Source organism: Phyllobates terribilis, unplaced genomic scaffold (assembly GCF_046119375.1).
Source record: "Phyllobates terribilis strain yellow unplaced genomic scaffold, ASM4611937v1 Scaffold_7__3_contigs__length_470593459, whole genome shotgun sequence".
NCBI lineage: Eukaryota > Metazoa > Chordata > Amphibia > Anura > Dendrobatidae > Phyllobates > Phyllobates terribilis.
In genome coordinates, this window is record NW_027362767.1 from 355,482,604 (window position 1) to 355,507,419 (window position 24,816).

Here is a 24,816-nt window from a genome sequence, read left to right on the forward strand (position 1 = left end):
ACTGTGGTTCTGTTACGGTTTGAGTGCTGAACACTTGACGGTCCCACGGTTGGCAAGTTGGAACTGTGAGATTCACTACGTGCACCACTGGTATTTTGTGGAAAAGCACATGTAAGATTCTGCAACAGTCTCTGCTGATACGCCTGCATGCGTGCATCCCTTTCTATGGCAGGAATAATTTCTGCAAATTTACTTTTGTACCGGGGATCTAACAGTGTGGCAACCCAGTAGTCAGGATTATTTCTAATTCTCACAATTCGAGGGTCATGTTGCAGGTAGTGCAGCAAGAAGGCACTCATGTGTGTTGCGCATCCAGGAGCACCAAGTCCCTGTTGTGTTGGTGGCGAGGTAACAATCATGCTTCCTTCCTCTGTCCTCTCCCCCCAACCTCGCACAACAGAAATGTGATCAAGGTCTCCCTCATCTGATGAGTCTTCCATCAGTTCGTCCTCCACTTCTTCCTGGGCTCCTGCACCTTCCTCACTAGTTTGGCTGCTACCATGCGCCCTGGTAAAACCATCTCCCCCACCCTCACATGACTGCCGCCTTGGTGCTGCCGACCGTCTGGACCTTGCAGATGTTAGCCCTTCCGCATATAACTCCTCCTCCTCTACTTCCTCCACCTCCTCTTGTGCCACCACCTGACTCCGAATTCTGTTTAACATGTGCTCCAGCATGTAAATCACCGGAATAGTCATGCTGATAATGGCATCGTCAGCACTAAACATCTTCGTCGCCATTTCAAAACTGTGCAGAAGGGTGCATAGGTCCCTGATCTGAGACCACTCCTCCAGCGTGATTTGCCCCACCTCTGGATCTCGTTGGCCCAGGCTATACGTCAGAACGTATTGCACCAGGGCTTGTCGGTGCTGCCACAGTCGCTGCAACATGTGCAGAGTTGAATTCCACCGGGTAGGCACATCGCATTTTAGCCGGTGAAGTGGCAGGCCCAACGACTTCTGTAGAGATGTAAGTCGCTGAGCTGCGGGATGCGAATGGCAAAAGTGAGCACACAGCGACCGTGCCCTCTGCAGAAGGCCATCTAGTCTGGGATAGTGGGCTAAAAATTGCTGGACAACCAGGTTCAACACGTGAGCCATACAAGGCACGTGTGTGACATTGCCCCGGCGAAGGGCCGCACCCAGGTTTGCAGCATTGTCGCACACGGCCTTCCCTGGTTTCAGGTCCAGTGGAGACAACCATTCATGAAATTGGTTCTCCAGAGCTGACCACAACTCCTCAGCTGTGTGACTCACATTTCCCAGACATTTCAATGTAAAAACCGCCTGATGACGTTGAGCCCTACTGCCAGCATAGTAAGGAGGTGTGCAGGATCCCTTCTGCGCAGTTAGAAAGCTTGTGGCATGACCAGACAGGCTTTGGGTGCAGGTGGAAGACCGAGAGGAGGTTGAGGAGGCAGAAGCAGTGGAGGAACTTTGACATAAAGAGGATTGACGCACAACTCGTGGGGACGGCAAGACTTGGACAGCAGCCCCTTGTCCTGCTGTCACCATAGTTACCCAGTGCCCAGTCAGCGACATGTAACGCCCCTGTCCATGCCTACTCGTCCAAGTGTCTGTGGTAAAATGCACCCTGTCACACACAGAGTTTCTCAAAGAAGCGGTGATGTTGTGTGCGACATGCTGGTGGAGCGCAGGCACACCTTTCTTTGAGAAGTAGTGCCGACTGGGCATCTGGTACTGGGGCACTGCGACGGACATAAGGTCTCGAAAATCCTCTGTGTCCACCAGGCGGAAAGGCAGCATTTTTGTAGCCAAGAACTTGCAGATGGTGAAATTCAACCTCTTAGCTTTCTCATGGCTAGGAGGAAATGGTCTTTTACTTGTCCACATCTGAGGGACCGAGGGCTGGCTATTGTGCTTAGACGGGGTTGATAAGGGTGTCCCCGGCAAACTGCCAGTCTGTGAGGAAGATGCAGGCGGACATGTTAGGTTGCCTTGATCCAAAGGTGGTGCTATCGATGTCGGACAGCGCTCAACACCAGCTGGTGTTACCACCTCCAAAGAAAATGATGACCTGCCAATCACGCTGGCTGTTGCAGGTAAAGAGGTGGCAGGTCTGCGCCCCAAAACAGGTGTGACTGCTGTCCCCCCAGTCACAGAGGATGAAGAGGCCGCGGATGCACAAGATATGGCAGACGGTGGTTGGCCCGGCCGGCTAGGCCGCATTGTAGCACACTGAGCTTCCCACTGCAACTTATGCTTCATGTCCATGTGCCGGTTCATGCATGAAGTACTCAAACTATGTATTTTTTGGCCTCTACTTAGCTTTTGCTGACAAATGTTACAGATAACACGAGTTGGGTCATCTTTATCGATCTGAAAAAATGCCCAGGCTATGCAAGGCTTAGCACCCATGCGACCTGAAGAGCCACCACGACTTGTGGTGAGAGGCAGAGTTGTGTTTGAGGATGCAGTTGTTGACGTGCTTCCAGTACTATGTCTCTGTCCAGGAAGGCGCAACCTGACCTCGTCGTCACTAGCATCTTCCTCCACCTCCTCTGCTGACCTCATCTCTTGGCTGACTGTGGGTTGACAGTAAGTGGGATCTCCAACCTCATCATCATCACCCTGTGCGTTATCACACCCGTCGTCCTCAGAGCCAACCTGTTCCTGCCCTGACAAAAAACTAAAGTTGTCGCTCCAATCAGGTATTTGAGTCTTATCATCGTCTTCCTCATTGTCTCCACCAACAGGAGTTACAGTTTGGGAATGAGGGTCTACATTATGGTCAGAACCTTCTGCGTCTGGTCCTGGATCCGACTCATAAAGATTCTGGGCATCAGTGCAGATCATTTCCTCGTCTGGATTCACAGAAGCGCTGGAGTCGACCTCTGATTCCCAGGCTATAGTATGAGTAAACAGCTCTGCAGACTCAACCATCTGTTCTACCTCATACTCAGACGGGCAGCTGGAGATTTGGGAGCTGTGAGGAAGCAAGTGCGATTGGGGTGACACCTTTGAGGACTGGAGTATTTGTGATGTTGAAGTTGATGTGGAGTAGAGCCCACTTAAAGGAGCACTTGATATCCGTTGAAGCACCTGCTGTTTTTGTGCCTCATCTGGAATTTGTAGCGATTGGCGTGGCCGTAAGAAAGGGATCTTATCACATTGTCCGCTAAAAGAAGTAGACATTTTAGTTTGGCTGGAAGATGGTCTTTCTTCTGCAGATGTTACTGTTGCTTTAACACCTACCCCACGGACACAACCTTTTTTCCCCTTCCCAACACGCCTATTCCCCTTTCCACCAGCAGCAGGCCTTTTTCCACTCATTTTGGTGGTTAACTAATTAACAACTCTGGAGTTGTTTGCACAAAAAAACAATGGATGGGAACCGAGCAGAGCTGAGTGGCCAAACTGTGGTATTAGGCCAAAACTATTGGCTGGGTTAGATGCAGAAAAAAATTATATTCAATTTGCAACCTGATGGAGGTCAGTATAGATGGACTAATAGAGAAAGTCCCACACACTGCTAGAAGGCCAAATATTTTTTCAGAGCTAGATGCAGAAAAAAATATATTCAGTTTGCAACCTGATGGAGGTCTGTATAGATGGATTAATAGAACAAGTCCCACACACAGCTAGAAGCCCAATATTTTTTCAGAGGTAGATGCAGAAAAAAATATATTCAGTTTGCAACCTGATGGATGTCTGTATAGATGGATTAATAGAACAAGTCCCACACACAGCTAGAAGCCCAATATTTTTTCAGAGGTAGATGCAGAAAAAAATATATTCAGTTTGCAACCTGATGGAGGTCAGTATAGATGGACTAATACAACAAGTCCCACACACAGCTAGAAGCCCAATATTTTTTCAGAGGTAGATGCAGAAAAAAATATATTCAGTTTGCAACCTGATGGAGGTCTGTATAGATGGACTAATACAACAAGTCCCACACACAGCTAGAAGCCCAATATTTTTTCAGAGGTAGATGCAGAAAAAAATATATTCAGTTTGCAACCTGATGGAGGTCAGTATAGATGGACTAATACAACAAGTCCCACACACAGCTAGAAGCCCAATATTTTTTCAGAGGTAGATGCAGAAAAAAATATATTCAGTTTGCAACCTGATGGAGGTCTGTATAGAAGGATTAATAGAACAAGTCCCACACACAGCTAGAAGCCCAATATTTTTTCAGAGGTAGATGCAGAAAAAAATATATTCAGTTTGCAACCTGATGGAGGTCTGTATAGATGGATTAATAGAACAAGTCCCACACACAGCTAGAAGCCCAATATTTTTTCAGAGGTAGATGCAGAAAAAAATATATTCAGTTTGCAACCTGATGGAGGTCTGTATAGATGGATTAATAGAACAAGTCCCACACACAGCTAGAAGCCCAATATTTTTTCAGAGGTAGATGCAGAAAAACATATATTCAGTTTGCAACCTGATGGAGGTCTGTATAGATGGATTAATAGAACAAGTCCCACACACAGCTAGAAGCCCAATATTTTTTCAGAGGTAGATGAAGAAAAAAATATATGCAGTTTGCAACCTGATGGAGGTCAGTATAGATGGACTAATACAACAAGTCCCACACACAGCTAGAAGCCCAATATTTTTTCAGAGCTAGATGCAGAAAAAAATTATATTCAATTTGCAACCTGATGGAGGTCAGTATAGATGGACTAATAGAATGATGCTATGCCCAAAAGATTTTACTTCACTAGGTGCAGTAAAAAAATTGGTATTCTATACACAGGTGGTATATCTTGCAACACAGATAGGCTACTCCACTGACTAACACACTCTGCAATAGGCCAAAAAGGATTAGCTTTGCTAGATTCAGCCAAATGCTGTGAAAAAAACTTGCACAGCACTGGCACAGACCTGCCTGGCAAAAACTGATAGGAACTGATGTAACCTAGTCCTGAAAAGGACTCCAATTACAATTAGTCTTTACTCCCACAATCTATCTATTTAAGAGCACAGACCTGCCTGATAAAAGTCGTAGGAAATGCTGTAACCTAGTCCTTAAAAGGACTGCAATCACAACTATTCCCTACTCCCAAGCTATCTGTAGATTTGTGCGAAAATTGGCTTGAAATTAACAAGGTATAGCGCACACAGCAACAGCGGTGCCGTCTAACACGCAGCTGCAGCAGTGAGAAAATGGTGGCGACGGGGAAAATTGCTTGGTCTTATAGGGCAAGGACATGTGACATACACTGCCAATGACACATGCCCTTGCTTGTGTGAAAAAAAGCACTTCGCTCCGTGTGTGCGCTGCTGATAGGCTGACAGATTGCACCTCCCCACTGTAAATGCGGGAAAGAGGAAAAAAAATGGAGATCTTCATTGTTCCTGCAGAGATCCATCCCCTGCCCCTCCCCCCACCCCGCTGTACACTCAAACTGCGTATTAACATTAATTTTCATCATTACTGAGAAAAAATCCAGTTATGATTTTGGTGCACGAACAGTTATCGAACATAACCTCGAACAGCCGAATTTTTCTCAAATTGTTCGTGTTCGCCGAACGGCTCGAACACCGCCCAAAACAGCTCGAATTTGAGATTGGCGAACAGTTCGAGTAGAACAATGCTCATCTCTAATCATCTGCTTATCCCCATAGTGGGAATGGTGTGTATGTTTGTCCGAGTGTGCGGAACAGACCTGGTCTGGAAAGGAATAGTGCTGACAAAGGGGTCCAGAGGAGGAGGACCCATTGTAACCCTGAGCATGAATGTGCTAAACGAAGGGGGACAATTCTTGGCCAAGGGCCCCAATAAAAACAACTGGATCAGTGCCACTCATGACCCAGCCAGTAAGAAAGTGTTTCAGCAATCTGCCCGAGTCAGCGAAATTCAGAAGTTACCCACTGCCTCACAGTATCTTGGCAAAGTATTGATACCGCCTGAAGCCACAGTGACAATTCCAGTGGGACAGATTGTACTCACTATGCCGGTACTGGCCCATGCATCCTTAGAGGATGTGGACGTCCAGATTGAGCAGATAGAGGGAGAAGAAGCAATTTCCGGATTATTGTTTGCTCGCATCCTGGCCACGGTGCAACAGGGACGAGTACCTGTGCATTGTATAAACTTAAGTGGAGCAAGTCTACAGTTGTCGCCCCAACAAGAGGTGGCCCGAGTTTGCATAATGCCAGAAGATGTCACCAGAGCTGATGCTGAGACCTGTGGGAGGAGATCCATTGACCTTAGCAGTGACGATCGACAGTCATGAAGACAGAAACGAACCATTGGCTTGACGTCACCTCTTGGAACAAATGGAGGCCAACTTTACAGAGTTTTCCCTGAGGCAAGTTGGACTGGTTGAACAATTGTGACAGCGATATCAAGGGGTGTTTGCACAACATGAAGATGACTTTGGATGCACCCAGGCTATTAAACACGAGATCCCTACCGGAACCACTGCTACCATTCGAGAGAGGTATAGGGAGATCCCACCTCAGATGTACCAGTAGGTGAAAGAACTGTTGGCCCACATGCTGCAAAATGGCGAGATCCGCAAAGCCAGAGTCCCTGGGCCACCCCCATCGTGTTAGTTCGGAAAAAGGACAGTACGCTTAGGTTCTGTGTGGAATACTGGAGCCTTAATGCGTGTACTGTGCAAGACTCCTATCCCTTTCCCAAAATTGAGGAGTCCCTATCTGCGTTGGGAAAAGCCAAATATTTCTCCTCCCTCGATTTAGCCAGTGGCTAATGGCAAGTCCCAGTGGCTGAAAAAGACCGCCCGAAGAAAGCCTATGTCCTCCCTATGGGCCGGTTCGAGTTCAACCAGATGCCTTTTGGACTGACAAATGCACCAGGGACCTTTCAGCGTTTGATGGAAAGTTGCTTGGGGAATCTGAAAGCCACTTTGATATATCTAGATGGGCTAATTCAGACCCACCCAGATTCTGGGCTGCTCAAGAGACAAGTAGCTGAGAAAATGGTTCGCTCCGGGACAAAGGCCTGACCAGGAGGCTAGGGCTGCCTCACCCCCAAGTACCCTGAAGAACTTGGGCCAGTGGGAAAGGCTCTTCCTGAAAGATGGTCTACTGTGCTGAAGGATTCAACTCACTCGAGAGTTCGATGTTACCTGGCAAGTAGTGGCTCCAGAAGCACTAGTAGTGCAGATGGCTAAAGAAGTTCATGAGAGCCATGCCCTCTTCAGTGTAGTTGGCCTGCTGTGCCAAAGGATTCAACTCACTCGAGAGTTCGATGTTACCTGGCAAGTAGTGGCTCCAGAAGCACTAGTAGTGCAGATGGCTAAAAAAGTTCATCAGGGCCATGCCCTCTTCAGTGTAGAGAAGATCTTTCGGTGGTGGCAACGACTAGTAGTATACTGGCCTCAACCGTGACAAGAGTTCGAAGGAGTTTGCCGAAGATGTCGCTGGCGTGAGCTGAACACACCCCCGGAAAAGAGAGCTTCTATTCAGGCTATCCGAACCTCTGTGCCTTTGGAGGTCCTGATGATCGACTATCCAATGATCGGAACTTCGTACAATGGCTACGGGTGTTGCTTGGCTATGACTGTTCACTTCACCAAGTTTGCGGTGGTGACTCCCACCTGGGATCAGACAGCCGAAGCTGCAGCCAGGATCATGTGTCAGGACTTCATCCACATATATGGGTGCCCCAAGCGAATTCACTCCGACCAAGGAGCCTGCTTCCAGGGGCGAGTAATGGACGAGCTGTATCATATTTACGGAATCGATAAATCCTGAACCTTGCCGTATCATCCACATGGGAACGGGGCCTGTGAGCCTTCAACCGAACCCTGTTGCAAATGTTGTGAACCCTGGAAGAGGACAGTGGCCCGAATTTGTGTCTGAGTTGGTGTGGGCTTCTAACAATCGAGTCCATGCGACTACCGGTTACACTCCTTACATGCTGCTGTTTGGGCGAAATGGGCCAGAGATCACAGACCTGGAGCTAGATTCGGAGGACCTCTGAGGACCAGTAGTCCAGGTGCGGGATTAGGTCGATCTTCGATATCAGGTGGACAACTCCAGCCGGGACCGTGTGCGTCTGTGAGAACTAGAAAGAGCTGGATCACCGTTGGGAGGCAGTACCCTACCAAGCAGTGAGGAAAATCCACCCGGATAACTCGGTCTATGAAGTTAGGCCTGAGGGGGATAATGCAGCGGTACCTCTAGTGTGGCACCAGAATATGCTGCGACCCTGCTGTTCCGAAACAGAGGACCGTACTGAGGCGGGGCCCCCAACCGAAGTGGCTGAGGTCCCACAAAGAGGAGCCTTAGAGGAGGAGGAAGAATGGCTTGCAGTGCCATTGAGTTCACCAGAGATGCCAACGCTCTCAGAAAACAGACCGGAAATCGATTTGCAATGTCCAGTGGCTGAGTCTTCAGGTACCCCAGAGTTGCCTCTGCACGAAGAGTCTCGCACGACTGAGCAGGCCAGTGCCAGGATTCATCCCAACCAGTATGCTCAGGATGAATTTGTCTGGTTCCATATACAGCAGAAAACCAAGGAGTGCGCTCAACTGTTAATTGAACTCGGGCTACCTGTGGGGAAACATTGAACCCGCAAGGATCCAACGCACCCGAGGACTGAAGAGCAAAAAGGGGGGAGGAATGTAATAACAAGCAGTGAATTCCCTGAAGAACCCTTGCAGGATGTGCCATTAATGAGTAAAGACTGCCATCTGCTGGCCAGGCGAAATCAACCGGAACCAAATTGTGCTTGAAGATTTGCAGGGGGAGTGACTTCGGGTGCTGGACGTGATCAAGTGACCCACAGGAAGGACTTTCTGACTATAAAAGCCCTGCGTGTCAAACCACAGGCAGATTTGGTCCAGCATCACCTGTCAAGAGCCGAAGCCTAGTCCTCTGCACCCCAGGCCTAAGAGACTACTGCTGACGGTCAAGCTGCTAAGACCCGTGAGAAGACTGCGACAGGAGAGGCACGCCAGTGATTGTAGAGGATCAGCGCGAGTGAGCAGGGCCGTCACTTCCAGCATAGCCCATGGTACCAGGGTTGGCTGGGAATAGGATTTCAGGTAGGGAGGGGGTTGGTTGGTGCATGGGAGGCTCAACTGGCTTTGATAGACTACGTCAGAGTGAGACTTGCGGCCTAGCGGGAAAACCCGGTGACCCTCTATGGATCTCTTGGTGTAGCACCACGGACAATCAGCAGTGGGTTACCGCTAGTTTCAATATTAAGGATTGCAGATTCCTAGGACTGAGGGGTTTGGTGCCAATTATCTCCTCTATTCTGCAAAATAATAGGTAAACCGTATACAGAACGCCAACTCAAAGGAAAAGAAAGAAAAAACACGGTCCTAAACCCTTGTCATATGTAATACAGGTGTCGGGATGCAACGCACAGAGGTTACGAGGCGGAAACAGTCAGGGATTAATATAACTTAATTCATATACAGCAATGACTTTCAACAAATAGTAAAAAAACGTCTTTCAATATAATTAATGCTAATGCTCTTTACATAAATGTGGTGTGCCTAGTCGTGGGAGTCACCATGCAAGTTCTCTATCCTGATCTGGCCCTAGAGGGGGTCACCGGGTTTCCCCGTTAGGACGCAAGTCTCTCTCTGACGTAGTCTATCCAAGATCGTTGAGCCCTTTGAGTCATTAGAATAATTAACAAAAAACACCTGCAAAGGCTTCCTGCGCATTTAAAAAGGTCCCTTAGTGTGTTTCAGTAGGCTCCACAATCATGGGGAAGACTGCTGACTTGACAGATGTCGAGAAGGCAGTCATTGACATTAAGTAAATTCAAAGTAAATTTTGCATTTCATTTCGAAATCAAGTTCCCAGAGTCTGGAGGAAGAGTGGAGAGGCCACAATCCAAGCTTCTTGAGGTCTAGTGTGAAGTTTCCACAATCAGTGATGGTTTGGGGAGCCATGTCATCTGCTGGTGTAGGTCCACTGTGTTTTATCAAGACCAAAGTCGGCACAGCCGTCTACCAGGAAATTTTAGAGTACTTCATGCTTCCCTCTGCCGACAAGCGTTTTGGAGATGGAAATTTCATTCTCCAGCAGTACTTGGCACCTGTCCACACTGCTAAAAGTACCAATACCTGGTTTAAAAACAAAAATATCACTGTGCTTTATTGGCCAGCAAACTCGCCTGACCTTAACCCCATAGAGAATCTATGGGGTATTGTCAAGAGGAAGATGAGAGACACCAGACCCAACAATGCAGACGAGCTGAAGGCTGCTATCAAAGAAACCTGTAAATATGAATAGCGGTACCAGAGCGCCAATAACAGGGCAAAAATATTAAAAGGACTGATTTATTAATTGTGTGTATTAATAAATCAGTCCTTTTAATATTTTTGCCCTGTTATTGGCGCTCTGGTACCGCTATTCACATTTACCGATTGTCCCTTTCCCCCTGTTGGGGTGCTGTAGAGCTGCCTTTAATTAATTGTTCATTCACCTGTGGGAGGAATTTAATTAGAATTACTACCCTGGTTTTCCAAGCTGCGCTGCCCTAACCCCTCCGGAACGCTGCCGGGGGTGTTGGTGAAGCTGGGCGTTCATCTCGGCGTTACATGCAACTAACCTGATCACGTGATCCACCACCGAGGGATCAGGATCTGTGAACGCCGCTAGAATTAGATGACAGCCACCAACAGAGCAGAGCTTGTGGAGCTTTACACTGGGGTTGTGCAGAGGTGCACAACTTCATAAGGTTAGTAGCCATTCCCACACCCCTCTAACAATTGCAATACTGAGTCACCCATTGCGCCTTGTTCTCTCCTCTCTTTACATCAAAGCAACCTGGGCTTCCATAACACCTCAGCAGTGCCACAGGCTGATCGCCTCCATGCCACGCCGCATTGATGCAGTAATTGATGTAAAAGGAGCCCCGACCAAGTATTGAGTGCATTTACCGAACATACACTTCAGTAGGCCAACATTTCGGATTTTAAAAACATTTTTCAAGCTGTTGTTCTAAAGTATTCTAATTTACTGAGATAATGACTTTTGTGTTTTCATTGGCTGTAAGCCATAATCATCAACATTAACAGAAATAAACACTTGAAATAGATCACTCTGTCTGTAATGACTCTATATAATATATGAGTTTCACTTTTGCATTGAAGAACTGAAATAAATTAATTATCTGATGATATTCTAATTTAGTGAGATGCACCTGTATAGAGGAGTACATACTGTATAGGGTATAAGATGAAATCATAAAAATGTAATTCGGTTAGTAATAGATATACAGTAAATATTCACAAAAATGAGAACATCAACAAATGTGAAAACATTTTTATAACCGTATCTAACTTGTCCTATCCCGTTAAAATGGAGCAAGCCCCAATGTGCATTCCGGCATCAGCATTCGTCTGGTCTTTGTCAAGCAGTGCCTCCTTTATTAAATCCCCCCCGCTCCAGTATGAACATTTCAAGGGTCTACTGCTGGTCTCTGTACTTCCTGCTTTGTCCAGACAGACATGTGACTTCTGCAGCCAAACTTTGGCCACAGCTGTGATCAATGGATCACCATTACAGCCAGCAACTGGCAGCAGTAGTCACACTTGCATCAGGACAAAGCAGAAAATACAGAAACCGTTGGGAAGCGACCGAATGTAACTACCGGTTTAAATTTCCTTACCGCCCAAAAGTGTTTACGTTCTTTAAATAAAGCCTTAGGGGTAATGTTTCTCCTTGTGGAGAGTGACACACCGGCTCTGGCATGCCAAGGTAAGGAGGCTTATTCGCTGTGCAATGCTCCTCTGGGAAATTTATATAGAGTTCAAGCCCTCTTTTTTCTCTAAAGAGGCAATTTACATATTAAATAAAGCCAAAACTGATATTTCTGGCATCTACAAACAACTTATTCTGTACTTCCTATGTCAGTGGGTTTTATCCAGTATTTTAACATTGAATTAAAAAGATATTCTATAGCTAATATAATTACACAAGAGGACAATGGATGCCAACATTTGATGCCATTCATAATTTGAAATTGGTCACAGATCATCCCATTTGTGAATCTTTGCTGAGAGTCATTTATACAAGGCTTTTAATCAAGCATCAAGCACATTTTATTTAGCTGTATAACCCCTTTAAAACACACGGGTTGCAGCCCTCTTTCACCAATTACCATCACCTTGATGCATTTTGTTTTAAAATATAGGCTATCATCGGCAAAACATGTAGGTTTTTCTATTATGACTACAGCATTGCTAAAGATGAGCAGATTTGACAAGATTCAAATTCTTCAAATCATGCTGATTTTACCAGGAAATTCAATTTGCAGCAAATTTTGTCAATGAATTATGTTCAATTTAAATTTTGACAATTTATTATGTTCCAGAGCATAATAGACATAAGATGTAAGAGAAAAATAACTAACTAATGCTCACTTCATCGCTCATCTCCGTTGCTCATTGTCCTCTATATGATCCTCAGCACATTCTCTAACAGCTGCCATGTGTTGCATCTTCATGCTAAGCCGGTACTTCTGGCCACAACTAGGCCTGGGACGACCTGTGAAGTCCTGGCCTAGAGTGCGCAACGTAACATCACAACGTTGCTGCGACCTTACAACGAGCATGTAAGCTCTGGACATTTCTGCACATGAAGATGGATCACGTGGTGGCATTAAGAAGACGCCCTGAGGATGGGAGAAAGCAAGTAATGATCGGTGAAATTAGTATTTTTTTTTTTAACTTTTTGCCAGACCCCTAAGGTTTAGAAAAATGCCCTCCATCAAGGCTCTATTTTGCTAACTTTGCGAGGAGCATATTACAAAACGTCTACATTTGTGAGAATACAGATTTTTGTTAAATTTGAGTAGCATTCAATTCCACTCGCATGAATTCTCCCACCTCTAAGCATCACCAGTAGTATTCGGCTACCTGATGTTACATAATTGTAATTGTTCAAATTCCGCTGCCTTTTGGCAGCATAGATAGTAGACACGTTAAAAGGGATTGTCCATTCTTTTTTAATAGTTAAAAGTGGTCCTGCATAGTCTAAAAATAACTAATCAAGTATAATTCTCTACTAATCCCACTCCTCCAAAGGAATGCTAGGTCCTTCTCTGAAATTCTTGCATCTTCTTCCATTGGCAAGCATGTGACTTATGCAGACAATCAGTGGCAGCTTGAGTGACTAAACCTCTCCAAGCATTCTAGACTAATGTTGGCCAAACCGGCTAATAATGACAGGTTTGGACGACAGTCTAATGTGTATGGGAGATGTCCTCAGCGACTTTCTCATAGAGACCACAGGAGTACTCAGCTGAACCAGCGCACAGGTGTATGAAGGTTCAGCCGAGAGGCTGCTGGCCGAACCATGGGCCGAACCATCGTTTGGCCTACAGCCATCTAATGTGAATGGCTGGCTTAAGTTCAAAACTGAATCACCTATGTAGACAATGGTATTCATTAGGAATTGGGTCAAATTTATAATAGTGATAGTATTTTGATAACATTAATAAAAGACAATTTTTTGTGTTTGGAAAAAGTTTTTTTATATTTGTGCTCTAAGGCAATTTAAAAATAGTGCAGTCAATTGTTATACATCCATGTCAAACATATAGGACTTTTAAGGCAATTATGTCTGTATGGTGAGCCTAAGAGTTTATGTCCCTCCCCGTCAGGAAGCACTGTGTTCATTTTCCTAATTCCATGAAAACCTGAACGCAAGAAATTTAATGAAAGAGTGAACAGGAATACAAGTTTCTATTAACAACTGTTACTCTCCATATATTATGAACACTTTGTATCTTTTTTCCATCAAAGAATACATTAAGCATATTGCTTCTCCAGTATTACAGTCTACGGGGGAGAGAATGAAAAATGATGCAAAAATTGCCCACACTGTTTTAGTCAAAACGTAAAAAAAAAACGAATCAAAGTCAAAACAAATTAACACTTCTCGAAAGGGTGATTTTTTCATTAAAGATAACTATCAACAACTGTGAAAAGCTCCATCACCTCTTCACACTTGAAGAACTTTTCTGGGTTTTAATACTTTTGTTTCGTTTTTATTTTGTCATTTACTTCATACCTGCATAAGGACTGCATAATTCTGCATTTTTTCCACTGCATTTTTTAGCAAACCTCTACAGCTAGATGTTACATGAATGTGAATAAGATTTGTAATTATAGTCAACTCCATGTGTTACCATGCAGTTTTCTCCACTTTTCTTTTTGGATGCATAGTTGTAGAGCATTTTTGTACTAGGCTAAATTTATGTATTCCACTTTTCTAACTAAAATAAGTTGTATATTTTGGCACACATTAATCTGGCCTAAACATTTTCTTTTCTTGTGCCTCCTTTTTGTGCTTTCACCTTTCTGAAAAGTAACTGCTGTGGGGATTTGTAGCAGTACCAACTACAACCAGATGAACTGACTATTAGGCTATGTGCCCACGATGCAGAAATGCTCCAGATTTTTCCTGAGTGTTTCTGCATCTCCCCTGGCAGAAAAAATGCATGTGGATTGTACATGCGGATTGTACATGCGGATTGTACATGCGGATTGTACATGCGTTTTTTACTGCCAGGGACATGCGGAAGTGAAGCGTTCTTCACATGCATTTCCGCATGCGGGCTGACAAGCGCTTTCCAAGCGATTTTAGCATCACTTGGAAAGTGCTTGACAACTTGGTCACACTATATAAATCCATGCAACCGGCATGGATTTATATAGTGTGACCGTAAAGAATGGTAAAAAATAAAAAATAAATATATACTTACCTTCTGATGGCCCCCGGAGTCTTGCTTCCCTCTGTCCTGGCTGCCGGCAGATCGCGGTACGCTGCACTGAAGGACCTGCCGTCACATGACTATGACGTCAGCGCAGGTCCTCCAGTTCATCGCGATCTGCCGGCAAGGGAGGAGGAGCGCACCGGGGGCCATCAGAAGGTAAGTATAATGTATATTTTTTATTTTATTCTTTTTTTTGCAGTTTCTATGGTACCCGGGTCCGGAGGAGAGTCTCCTCTCCTCTAGACCCAGGTACCATCCGCACATTGGAACGCATGTATTCCACATGTCCTTATCTAGTGAAGCGGAATACATGCGTTCTAATGCAAGTCAATGGCGGCGAAAACGCAGCACTTCCGCAAAATAATTGGTAGTGCTGCGTTTTTTTCCTCAATGATAATCTGCAGCTGAAATTTCCACAGCATGTGCACAGCACATGCGGATTATCATTGGGGAACATGGCAGGCCTTCTACCATGCGTTTTTTAACCGTTTCTGCAGCGTTGTTACCGCTGCGGAAACGCTTAAAAAACGCATCATGGGCACACAGCCTTAGGGTACACTGGCGAGTAGCCAGCGTATAACAAGTTCTATGTGATGTTTCTTCGGACAGAGAGCTCTTGCTCCCATGGTATACTATGGAGTAGTGCCGACTAGAGATTATTTTGCCAAATCGAGAAAAAAATCGATGCATGCTGCGACTGGCAGCATATATCGGACGGCAAACCCATACACGTCTATGGGTGCGTGCAAAACATCGAACTGCACTCAGATGTCATCTTAGTGCAGTATGATATACACCAACTCACACAATAGAAAGGATGGAGAAATTAAGTTCTCCATCTTCTCTGCATCTGTGATCCAATTCTCACATGCGAGAGAATCAGATCACAGTAAAATGACACTGGGCTCACGCTCGCAGCAGAGTTTGAGCCAAGGGTCATTTGCATATAGTATCCAATTCTGGCATGAGAGAATTATTGGAAGCTACTTGCCAGTGTGAATGAGCCCTTAGTGTACATTTCAGCAGAAATCTATTTAAGTTCATAGCTGGCACCTTGGCACCATATTCAGCTTGTGAAGCACAGTGAAACATGCACCAATTTATTAAGAGATGGTTGTTAATTTCATTCCAACTCACTTCTGTTTAAGACTGGCCTATGCATTCTCAGTCCTAATCAATTCCCCGCCAACTGTGAGTGAGATGTTACACTGATATTATATAAATAAGTGTATATATGTTTCATCCTGTTATTGTTAGCATTGCACTTTGCATGGGCTCATTCACCGTATTAAAGGGAACGTGACAATTGATACATGCTGCCCAAACCATGAGCAGCATGTGTCAGCCCCTGACTATATGATCACGGACATATATATTTGACTCTGACATGCTGTGGACTGAGCTGCACTGTACACTAGTCGTAGAGGCGGGTTTAAACATCTGTGTGATCTCCATGGACAAAACGGATGGCATATGGACAGCACACTGACCAATGCAAGTCAATGTTGTAGTTCACTAATGGTTCATGTGTAAAAAAAAAAATTACAGAATGCGCTACTATGATCCATTTTTTGATCATCTCCGTCAATTATTAATCAATGGGTGCTGAAAAAACAGATCACATGCAAGTTGCTATCTATATATTATGCCTAGAAAACTTTTATATTTTAAATTGTTTATGTATAAAACGGATGTCATATGGAATTAAAAAACTGACATATGGATGACATACTGATGGCATAAAGATGACAACACGGATGAAAAATTGTCCTTTTATCACCATGAAAAAATAGACAATTTTTCATACATTCATTTGTATCCAGCCTAGGTATAGTGCTGCCTGACGTCAGGGGCAGAATAATAAAGGGGTTAACTATGGTCTGAATGGAAGGCCCAACCCATGATTGCCTGTACGGAGTCAAGTGGCCTCACATTAATAGCATATAGCATCCCATGTTGCCACCACTTCTTCCCTTTATTATGCTGCTATACATTTTAGCTCCTTTTCTACTTGAATAACAAATGTACAGCACAGACCAGACCTGTATTTAAGGGCACGTGCAGATGACTGTAGATTCACACATCTGAGAAAATTCAATCAATTATGCTAATCACACTCTGATCAAACACTGATCAGAGTGGGATCAGAGTGTGATCCGATTCTCTGGAATGAGGAAAATATGGAGAAAAATATTTCTCGATCTTCTCCATCCTGTCAGTCTATGAAAATTGGACCACATTCAGATGTCATCCCAGTGCAGGCCGATGGTTTTCACGCACTCATTGACTTGCATGGCCAAGTGTGATCTTAATATCAGATCAAACTTGAGAATGCAGCGATTTTTTTCCTCAGACCAGCTCAATCTGTGGAAAAATTCGGACATGTGCATGGCCCCATAGACTAACATTGGTCCAAGTGTGATCAGATGTTTTGTCGGAGCACACTCGGACCTAAAATATGGCCATGTCAACAAACACTAATTGTAACATTCTGTGGGGCAATTAAGTTATGGGTCTTCAGGAACAACACCAAGAAAACTATTTTGTGAATTAGATATCAGCGGAATCTGTTGATTTTGTTATTAAATAATGTTGTTAACGCCTACAGTACCTACCATATATGTAGGTCATGGTCAGAATGCGCAGATATGAAGCTGTAAGGGGGAAGACCGGTGTGCGGGGGCCGTGCCTCTGGTTGCGGGGGGAAGACATACTGCGAGCACAGGAGTCAAGTGACTGGGAAGCTGGGGGCATGTCCAGAGTGAGAGCTGGGAGGTCAGGTGACCGGGGAACTGGTGGCGTGGCTAGAGAGAGGAAGAGACGAGGACGTTTGCGCGGAAAAGCGGAGCTGGGTCCTGCTCAGCAGAGCAGTGTGAGAGGGTCCAGGCTCCTGGCTACAGTACTTGGAGCAAGATCCGAGTGCAGTGGACCGGAGGAGACAAGCCGACTTGAGGGAGAAGAGACGCAGGGTCCGTGGAGCCAAGCACGTGAGGTGCCGTGTTATGGACTAGGGGCTCAGCGGCTAAAACCGGAGACCGCCTGCTGCCACCAGAAGATGGAGCATTGTTTGGGCAGGGACGCCTGAAGAAATCAACACCGGCATCAGCTGGTAACTGCCTTGTGAGGAGCAAGAGTCAGCTAAGTGAAAAAACTGTCGATTACAACTGGTTCGACTCTGCTACATCTAGTTACACTGTGAACTGTCAGTAATAGACTTTTACCTGCTACTTCCCTTGTTTTCTCCCATATTTTCCCCTGTTACTCCCTGCGTGGAGGTTGACCCTGTTATCATAAACCTCCCCTGTTTATTAACCCCGTATTGGCTGCTCTGTGTTTCTGTGTCACTGCATCTAAAGTACCCGTGTTACATTTGGCGTAGTCGGCAGGATGCAGTTGTTAGACACAGACACTGCAGAACAGCCCATCCTGGAAGCTCCTAAATCTAGCTTGCCGCTGGGGGCCATGTTCAGCAATCTCCCAAAGTTCACCGGGGACAATATGATGATGTGGGACTGGATTGAGAGAGTTAGGAGTATGTTACGTATGCACCCGATGACCCCAGCTATGCAAGCCGACATAGCCTTACTGGCCCTGGACGGCGAGGCCCGACAATCCGTGATGTACCACCCTCCCCATGACCGGGATACTGTAGAAAAAGTGGTGCGGTTACTGGAGGAGATGCATGGGGATCCCACCAATGTAGGAGAGCTGAGGATACGGCTGTTTCACCAAGTGCAGCAGGAGGGGGAGACTGTGACGTAGTATGTTAATGCCTTACAGAGGGGGCATGCCTATATCACTAGAAAAGACGACATGGGGAATTTGGGAATGGGCCCCCCTGACGTGATCTTAAGGGACCAGTTTGTGGCAGGCCTCAGGGATATGCAGCTGAAGCAGGCCTTGCGGGAGCGCCTGTGCGCCAACCCACGTATGACTTTTCTAGAAGTGGGGGCAGAGGCACGTGTGAGAGAGCAGGAGATGGGGGTGACGGCCCTGGCAGGCATGGTCCGGAGTAACAAGGTACCCACACCGCCTGCAGCTGAACCGGAATGGGCTCGAGAGATGCGAAAGGAGATACTGGAGATGCGGGATGAATGGTCCAGTCTCAAGAAGACCACTGCCCCGACACCAGAGATACCCAGATCAATTGCCCCAGTTATGGAAAGAATTGAATTCAGGCCCCGCCCTGCATAAGAGTTCTGTAGAGAAGTGAGGCAGCCCTACACAGACAGAGACATGACCTGCTGGAAGTGTGGAGGCGCAGGACATTACGCCAGGGGCTGTGCTAGCCGAGGGCGGCCCCTGTCGCGGCAGCCATTAAACTAGCGGGCTCCATGTTTGGGGGACACAGCCCGGAGCCTGAGGAAGGGGAAAGAAAAAGAGGAAGTCCCAAGGACCTGGTTTCCACCAGCCCGACTGTCTGGGCCGAAACAAGCGGTCGGGCTGTTCACTGCCTGATTGACACAGGATCCCAGGTGACTACGATGACAGAAGCCTACTTTCAACAGCGATTTCCAGAGATAGCGCGGCCTGAATGGGGACCAGTAATTAGACTCACGGCAGCTAATCAATTACCCATCCCGGTCGCAGGGGTGGTGTGGATGAAGATCCGAGTGTGTGGAAAAGATGTGGGAAAAAAAGGAGTCGTCCTGGTCGCAGGGGGAACCGGAAGTGGACCCCTGGTGACCCTCGGAATGAATGTGCAGAAAGAGATCGGGCAAATCCTGCTTAGTGAGCCGAAGGAGATTCCTCTAGACCAGTGGGACCCGCGAACTCCCCAAAGGAGGGTCTTTCAACAACTAATCCGAGGTGCCCAGGCTCAGGAGACGTCGAGTGAAGTGAAGATCCTGGGGAAAATAATAGTGCCAGCAGCTACGGTGCTCACCTTACTGTCCGGACAAACTGTACTCACGTTACTCACACGGGCCTGCACACCTCTTGAGGGGGTCGAAGTTCAGATAGAACCAACATCGATGGACAAAGTACCCCCCGGACTCTTGGTAGCTCGGACACTGTCCAGGGTGGCAATGTTATAGTGCGGTGTGTTAATCTGGGCGAAGATGATCTCACACTCCCTCCCAGGGCGGAAATAGCCAAGATTCTGGGAATGCCAGAGAAGTTGGTGCGACCTGATGTGGTACAGCTGTCCGCTGTACGAGGAGACCCCTGGACTCTGGCGGTCACCGTGCCGCCGGAATCCCACCGGGCTAGTGCGAAGGGGTGACGAAGAATCCTAGAACGAATGCGGGCTGAATTGACAGAACTTACACCTCGACAGGTGCAGCAGGTTGAGGAGGTGCTGGAGCGGTACCAGGAAGTCTTTGCTCGGCATGAGGATGATTTTGGTTGCACCGAAGCCATTACCCACGAGTTTCCCACCGGGAGCGCTGCCCCAGTGCGGGAGAGATACCGGCAGATACCTCCCCAGATGTATAAAGAGGTTAAGGAGATGCTAGCCCATATGTTACAGAATGGTGTGATACGGGAGAGTCAGAGCCCATGGGCAGCCCCGATTGTCCTGGTCCGGAAGAAAGATGGGACCCTGCGGTTCTGTGTGGACTATAGACGACTGAATGCCTGTACAGTACGGGACTCTTACCCACTACCCCGAATCGAAGAGTCCCTGTCGGCCTTAGGGAAGGCAAGATACTTCTTCTCCTTGGATCTGGCCAGTGGGTACTGGCAGGTGCCCGTGGCCGAACATGACCATGCGAAGACGGCGTTCATATTACCCATGGGACTGTTCGAGTTCAATTGGATGCCCTTCGACCTGACTAATGCCCCCAGGACGTTCCAGCGTCTGATGGAGAGGTGCCTGGGCAATTTAAACTTCGAGGCGACACTGATTTACCTTGAAGACATAATTGTCTATGCCGCCACTTTCGAGGAGCACCTCCAGCGACTGGAGCAAGTACTGAGTTGCCTACAGAGTCATGGCCTAAAGGTGAAGCCCCAGAAGTGCCACCTGTTCCACAAACAGATCGAATATCTCGGTCATACTTTGTCCCGTGAAGGAGTCAGGCCCACCCAGGAAAAGGTGGCCGTCGTACAGGAGTGGCCTACCCCGAAGACAGTGAAGGACGTTCGGGCCTTCCTGGGACTTGCCGGGTACTACCGAAGATTCGTGAAGAACTTCACCCACATAGCCAACCCATTGCTGGAGCTACTTAAGGGAGTGCCGGCGGGCTCCAAGAATCAGGTGATTCAGTGGGGAAGCAGCCAGGAAGAGGCCTTGCGTGCCCTAAAAATGGCCCTAACCGAGGCCCCAATACTTGCCTATGCGGATTTCTCCCAACCCTTCATACTCCACACTGATGGGAGCCTACATGGTCTGGGAGCCGTGTAATCTCAAGTACAGGAGGGGAAAGAACGCATGATTGCGTTTGCCAGCAGCTCCCTTCATGACTCCGAGAGGAACCACGATAATTATAGCTCTTTCAAATTTGAGTTGCTGGCTCTGGTTTGGGCAATGACCGAGAAGTTTGCAGAGTATTTGTCTGGTTCCAAAGTACTGGTGAGAACAGATAACAACCCGCTGACGCACCTGGAGAATGCAAAATTGGGGGCCATGGAGCAGCGGTGGGTGGCCCGCATGGCCAGGTATCGGTATAAGATCGCCTACCGGCCTAAGGAAGAGAATACTCACGCCGACACCCTCTCCAGAGTGACATATGAACGGCCTGATCATGACCGCGATGAAGATTTGGAGGCGGATGAGACCTCTAGCTTCCGAAGTTTCGTGGGACCGCTGGCCGCGGTGCAGGGACAGATCGGAGAGACGTCGGAAGAACAAGTGCTAGGGCGGCCAAGAGATGACTGGATCTGACTTCCACAGACTGACAGAGAAGTTGCTCAATTACGTCAATGGGTGGCTTTGTGGCAAGTCCCCAGTCGAGAAGAGAGGAGTACCCTGTCCCCGGGAGCACTGAAGATGCTGGGACAATGGGAGAGACTGTGTTAGCGAGATGGGCTGCTGTACCGACGGGTGCAGCTACTGCGAGAGTTCAGGACCACCTGGAAAGTGGTGATCCCAGAGAAGTTGGTCGGAGTAGTGGCTAAGGAGGCTCATGAACGAGGGGCTTACTTCGGACCAGAGAAGACGTTTCAGTGGTTGCAGAGGCTGGTGTATCATCCTCGACTGCGAGCAACAATAGAAGACACTTGTCGAAGATGTCGGAGCTGTGAGCTGGTTAAGCCCCCGGAGCAGCGGGTCCCCATACAAACCATTGTGACTTCTGCCCCCTTGGAGGTGCTGATGATCGACTATTTGACTGTTGGACCAGCGCATCTCGGGTATGAACATTGCCTGGTAATGACAGACCACTTCACAAAGTTTGCGGTAGTGACCCCAACCAGAGACCAGACCGCCGAGTCAGCTGCGCAGGCCTTCTGCTGAGACTTAATTCGGGTGTACGGCTGCCCAAAGAGGATTCATTGCAATCAAGGCGCCTGCTTCCAAGGCCGGGTGATGGAAGAGCTGCACCGGTTGTACAAGATTGAGAAGTCACGGACTACTCCTTACCACCCTCAAGGAAATGGGGCCTGTAAGCACTTTAATCGGACACTGATCCAAATGCTCCGCACGTTGGAGGAAGATCAGAAGGTACGGTGGCCTGAGTTTGTGGCCGAGCTGGTGTGGGTCTACAACAACCGAGTGAATAGTACGACAGGGTTCACTCCTTATACCTTGCTGTTCGGGCGAAAGGGGCGAGAGATTACCGAGTTAGAGCTGGACCCTGAGGAGGACTACCCACGGACGGGGGTGTCTTCCTGGGTCCGGGAACATCGGCATCGACTGCAGACCCTCCGACGGTTGGTACAACAAAAGTTTCAGGAGCTCAAACATCATGAGACATTGCCTCTTCAAGGGACAGCTCTGAGGCCCGGGGAGCAGGTGTTGGTTCGGGACAGGCGGCCCCGGGGCAAATTGAGTAGGCGGTGGGAACGGACCCCGCACCGAGTGAAGCGCAGGATTGGCGCTGAAGGACCTGTGTATGAAGTTCAACCCGAGGGGGCTGAAGGAGCCCCTACCAGAGTGGTTCATCATAGTATGCTGCGATCCTGTCTGTCTAAAGATGATGAGGATGGAAAAGAATCACCTGCTTCTAGAGAGGGTCCTGTCACAGTTGCCCCAAGCCACGATGTGGACGAAGAAGAGTTGTTGATTCTACCTCCGAGCCCCAGCACTCGATTACCTGCAGTCCCCAGTGCAGGCGGCAAGGGAACAACATCGGTTGAAGCCACCGGGCAGGCGGAGATTGGAAATTCGAGTGACCCTGCACCCCCCATCGGTCAAACTGAGTTACGCCGGTCAGAACGGACAACAGCAGGAGTGCCTCCTCACCGTTGCGAACAAGATTAATTCATATGGTACCGTATCGTCCAGGAAGTCCAAGAATGTGAACGTTTCATGAAGGAACTCTCGCCCGTGGAATGGCGAGTTAAAGGAGAGCGGGAGTGTAAGGGGGAAGACCGGGGTGTAAGTACTTTCAGAGCAATGGATTCAGAACTGCCGGGGCCGTGCCTCTGGTTGCAGGGGGAAGACAGACTGCGAGCACAGGAGTCAGGTGACTGGGAAGCTGGGGGCGTGTCCAGAGTGAGAGCTGGGAGGTCAGGTGACTGGGGAACTGGTGGCATGGCTAGAGAGAGGAAGAGACTAGGACGTTTGCGCGGAAAAGCGGAGCTGGGTCCTGCTCAGCAGAGCAGTGTGAGAGGGTCCAGGCTCCTGGCTACAGTACTTGGAGCAAGATCCGAGTGCAGTGGACCGGAGGAGTCAAGCCGACTCGAGGGAGAAGAGACGCAGGGTCCGTGGAGCCGAGCACGTGAGGTGCCGTGTTATGGACTAGGGGCTCAGCAGGTAAAACTGGAGACCGCCCACTGCCGCCAGAAGACAGAGCATTGTTTTGGCGGGGATGCCTGAAGAAATCAACACCGGCATCAGCTGGCAACTGCCTTGTGAGGAGCAAGAGTCAGCTAAGTGAAAAAACTGTCGATTACAACCGGTTCAACTCTGCTACATCTAGCTAAACTGTGAACTGTCAGTAATAGACTTTTACCTGCTACTTCCCTTGTTTTCCCCCATATTTTCCCCTGTTACTCCCTGCGTGGAGGTTGACCCTGTTATCATAAACCTCCCCTGTTTATTAACCCCGTATTGGCTGCTCTGTGTTTCTGTGTCACTGCATCTAAAATACCCATGTTACAAAGCAGGTCAAGAGTTGTGTCAACTATAAGGCCTCATTTAGACGTCATTGTTTTTTCACATATGCAACAAAATGGTACTAGTGCCCTAGTATATAGTATAAGCGATCAAACAAGGTTAAAGTCCCTGTGGGTACTAAAAAATAAGTTGAAAAGTAAAAAAAATTGGTGTCAATCAGTGCCAGGCTGTGCTTACACTGCCACTGTCAGTGCTGCGAGCGGTGACTGTCTGAGTCCAGAGGAGAAATAAAGTTCATTTTCTCTCTGGTGCTGCACTTTCAGTACTGTGGCCAGGCACCATCATAGCATTATTGACCTGCAGATTATCTGCAAGTTGTCAGCATTATCGGACATGATAGGTTCCTTTTAATAATTCCATAATTACATGTGTTCCATAAAAATAGCATATAGCAAATGTGGTGCCAATATTCATAAAAGGATCAAAAAGCGAGCCCAGAAACTGTGGACCTGTAAGTTTAATCTTCATAGTGCGTACAAAGTTTGAAGTTTTGCTAAGAAATGTTTACTATGGACAGTTCAACCAGTTATAAATTATCTATGAGAAATATTTATTTTTTTCTAATAGATGCTATCCTGAAGTAACAGAACAAAAATAAACATTTAAATAAATTTGATACGAATCTCAATACAGAAAAAACTCTAATTGCCAAGAAAATATGTGTATAACACTTAGAGGTCTCCTAGGAGTTGTAGCATCGGCATCTCTGCCCCGTACTAGGCAGAGACGCCGTCCCTCTCACCTCCCCGCTCCTGGCACGGCGTTCTCCAGCGCTTCTCTCCCCGCTGCTTCCGGCACGCGCTCCTTCCCCGGCAGTGTGCTTAGGGCGGCGCGCGCGCGCTCCCCCTCTCTTAAAGGGACCGCGCGCGCCGTCCTAAAGAGTCCCTGGCCAATTGCCAGAG